The sequence below is a fragment of the Saccostrea cucullata genome, unplaced genomic scaffold (assembly GCF_032062105.1).
Source record: "Saccostrea cucullata isolate Sc308-1 unplaced genomic scaffold, CSIRO_AGI_Scuc_v1 ctg4539, whole genome shotgun sequence".
Taxonomy (NCBI): Eukaryota; Metazoa; Mollusca; class Bivalvia; order Ostreida; family Ostreidae; genus Saccostrea; species Saccostrea cuccullata.
The window spans coordinates 40,898-44,960 of record NW_026930990.1 but is presented as its reverse complement, the minus strand read 5'-3'; the positions used below and the strand labels follow the sequence as shown (position 1 = coordinate 44,960).

The 4,063-nt window shown below is 35.6% G+C and overlaps 1 long non-coding RNA gene across 1 annotated transcript; it reads right to left on the bottom strand.

Annotated features, from left to right (window-relative positions):
- LOC134230926 (uncharacterized) lies at positions 1–1,625 on the bottom strand. Its single transcript, XR_009984452.1, has 4 exons — positions 1,502–1,625; positions 725–791; positions 348–401; positions 1–63 (listed from the first exon to the last, which is right to left on the bottom strand). It is a non-coding gene; the product is annotated as an uncharacterized LOC134230926 (long non-coding RNA).
- Between the last annotated feature and the right edge of the window lie 2,438 nt (positions 1,626–4,063).

Sequence of the window (4,063 nt, the reverse complement as noted above, 5' to 3'; positions counted from 1 at the left end):
TATCACAAAGCGAGTAGTGGCATTTACCATTGTGATCACAACTTGGACAGAAAATAAGGTTTTCTAAGAAAAAAAAATCCTAAAATATCATCTGATAAAATTAGAGAACATAATATGTGATGAGAATAATCTCTAAGAAAAAAATATAACGATAAAGGATTTTTTTCCTTTTTGAAATTTTGACTTTCTTTTAAATATATATTTGTATCTTTAAATTACTTTGTTCTTGAAATTTTCTTTTAAAAAACAGACAAAAACAAATGTGTTTTTATTTTTTTTTAAATCTCAAAAGCATATCAAGTCTACGAAGGCACATTGTTTTGAAGCTTTATTCAATGGAAACTTACGTAGTGAACTGCTTCCTTGGTCGATAGTATTCACCACAACTCCAAACCATTTTGCTTCAAGGAAATTCAATTTATTAATTAGACGCTGAAATCTTTATTCAAGACAGATAATTAATTTTTCACGGATATTATTTAGTTTTTGTTAGAAGAAAAATTTTATATAATATACAATTATAGCCTTTTGATGAGGTCAATCCCTCGATATATAGACCTTAGAGAAAATATATCGACCGAGCACGAAGTGCGAGGTCGATATGCTTTCTCTAAGGTCTATATAAATCAATAAATCTCTTGAACATCTGGCTTATTTAGTTGGGAAAAGACGGGGTTTTATTCTTTATATCTAAGTTACTTTTGTTGTGTTATCTAGTACTTACTTATACACTCGTCAGTGAGGCAGCAAATCTGTTTATCCGTGTCTTTACATTCTTGTTCATGCCCGAGCTGTTAAAAATATATATAGTACTATCAAAAAATAGACTTTTTAAAAAAAGCACTTCTGCTTTGACTTTGTGTGAGGGTGGAAAATATAACTATTGTTTTTAACGTTGTTTGACCGTTCACGGTAGCCTAGTGGTAGAGCATTCGCTTCGTGATCGGGAGGCCCGGGTTCGATTATCGTTCGCGGCGCCGCGTCAAACCAAAGACGTAAAAATAGGTAGTGACTGTTCCTTCGCCAAGCGCTCGGCATCAGAAGTGAAATTCACGGGTCTTTCGGTTATGCCCTTACAAACGTAGGTCCCGTGTCACGGTGGGCGCTGGCACGATAAAGAACCCTCACTGCTCAATGGCCCTGAGTGCCTAGTATAGGAGTAAATTTGAAGCCCTTCACCGGCATACGGTGACGTCTCCATATGAGTGAAAAATTCTCGAGAGGGACGTTAAACAATATACAATCAATCAATCAGTAATTATAACGTTGTTTGAGGTGTTGATTCTGATGTCACTATGCCGCTGAACGCGCAATGACCCTCCGGTGAATACAGCCTCAAATCCAGTGAATATGTATTATTATGAACTGTTTGCGCTTGTATAGATTATATAGGGAATATAAATAGACTATATAATAATGTGTTGTATTTGACGAATTTCTTCAAATGTATCAATGCAATAAAAACTTTACAGCGTTTGATTGATAAGTTTTCAGTGTGAACCTTTATACACGTTGTGGTTTTATGATCCTCATGATAAACACATCCTGTACAAGAGGAGTGACTTCTGGAAGGATCACAGACGCCGTGAATGCATATTGGACAGGATACATACGTTCCTGAAATTTAAAATTAAGTTGAATACTCACTTCATTGGGGTGAAACATCAAATACAGAATAATATATATATATAACGTTATAATATATAATGTTCAACCCCGGGCTGGGGCGGAAGCGAGTATCCTTGTAAGAGTGAATTTCTCTGTGCTTTCTATATTAATATTTCTTCACTTAGGGCAGTTATATTAGTTTAAGAGTTGTTGTAATTTGTGCTTTATAAATAAAATTAATTTCATCACAACATGTATTGGTAACAATCCTCTAAAAACTAATGTCCAAATAACTGTATCTCACTTCCATTCTCAATGACCGTGTAGTGTAGGACAGCGTTGTGAGAATTCCATCGGCATCGAAAGCAAGTTTTTAACTTGCCTAGATAGCCGAGCGGTCTAACGCGCTGTTCCTGCAATGCTAGGAGACAGATTCCGTAGGTCGAGAGTTCAACCCCGGGCTGGGGCGGAAGCGAGTATCCTTGTAAGAGTGAATTTCTCTGTGCTTTCTATATTAATATTTCTTCACTTAGGGCAGTTATATTAGTTTAAGAGTTGTTGTAATTTGTGCTTTATAAATAAAATTAATTTCATCACAACATGTATTGGTAACAATCCTCTAAAAACTAATGTCCAAATAACTGTATCTCACTTCCATTCTCAATGACCGTGTAGTGTAGGACAGCGTTGTGAGAATTCCATCGGCATCGAAAGCAAGTTTTTAACTTGCCTAGATAGCCGAGCGGTCTAACGCGCTGTTCCTGCAATGCTAGGAGACAGATTCCGTAGGTCGAGAGTTCAACCCCGGGCTGGGGCGGAAGCGAGTATCCTTGTAAGAGTGAATTTCTCTGTGCTTTCTATATTAATATTTCTTCACTTAGGGCAGTTATATTAGTTTAAGAGTTGTTGTAATTTGTGCTTTATAAATAAAATTAATTTCATCACAACATGTATTGGTAACAATCCTCTAAAAACTAATGTCCAAATAACTGTATCTCACTTCCATTCTCAATGACCGTGTAGTGTAGGACAGCGTTGTGAGAATTCCATCGGCATCGAAAGCAAGTTTTTAACTTGCCTAGATAGCCGAGCGGTCTAACGCGCTGTTCCTGCAATGCTAGGAGACAGATTCCGTAGGTCGAGAGTTCAACCCCGGGCTGGGGCGGAAGCGAGTATCCTTGTAAGAGTGAATTTCTCTGTGCTTTCTATATTAATATTTCTTCACTTAGGGCAGTTATATTAGTTTAAGAGTTGTTGTAATTTGTGCTTTATAAATAAAATTAATTTCATCACAACATGTATTGGTAACAATCCTCTAAAAACTAATGTCCAAATAACTGTATCTCACTTCCATTCTCAATGACCGTGTAGTGTAGGACAGCGTTGTGAGAATTCCATCGGCATCGAAAGCAAGTTTTTAACTTGCCTAGATAGCCGAGCGGTCTAACGCGCTGTTCCTGCAATGCTAGGAGACAGATTCCGTAGGTCGAGAGTTCAACCCCGGGCTGGGGCGGAAGCGAGTATCCTTGTAAGAGTGAATTTCTCTGTGCTTTCTATATTAATATTTCTTCACTTAGGGCAGTTATATTAGTTTAAGAGTTGTTGTAATTTGTGCTTTATAAATAAAATTAATTTCATCACAACATGTATTGGTAACAATCCTCTAAAAACTAATGTCCAAATAACTGTATCTCACTTCCATTCTCAATGACCGTGTAGTGTAGGACAGCGTTGTGAGAATTCCATCGGCATCGAAAGCAAGTTTTTAACTTGCCTAGATAGCCGAGCGGTCTAACGCGCTGTTCCTGCAATGCTAGGAGACAGATTCCGTAGGTCGAGAGTTCAACCCCGGGCTGGGGCGGAAGCGAGTATCCTTGTAAGAGTGAATTTCTCTGTGCTTTCTATATATATATATATATATATATATATATATATATATATATATATATATATATATATATATATATATATATATATATATATATATATATATATATATATATATATATGAATTGAACATATTTCATTGACAATTAAAGCCAAAAGGATAAGACACAAGTTCTGACAACTTAGATAGTCTTCTCCTCATACAAATTTTTTATAATATTGCCAAAATAAAGAACAATTATTTTCTGTAACAATTAGTAGTGTCAAAGACAGTAAACTCTTGATACCAAAACACAATACTATATATACAAAAAATTAAGATTTTTCAGAGAATCGGCCACACTCTTTTAAAAAGGTATGAATAACTTTAAAAATTTCTACATTTTGTTGATCAGAGAATGAATCAACGCCCCATAACATCAAATGGACATCTATAATGTACAAATTGTTGAATGATAATAACTTATTCATTAGAGAATATCTTGCTGTTGCATATTTTCTACAAACAAAAAACAAATGATAGGAATCCTCTATTTGTCCACATGAGCAATTCGGACTGTCAATTAAA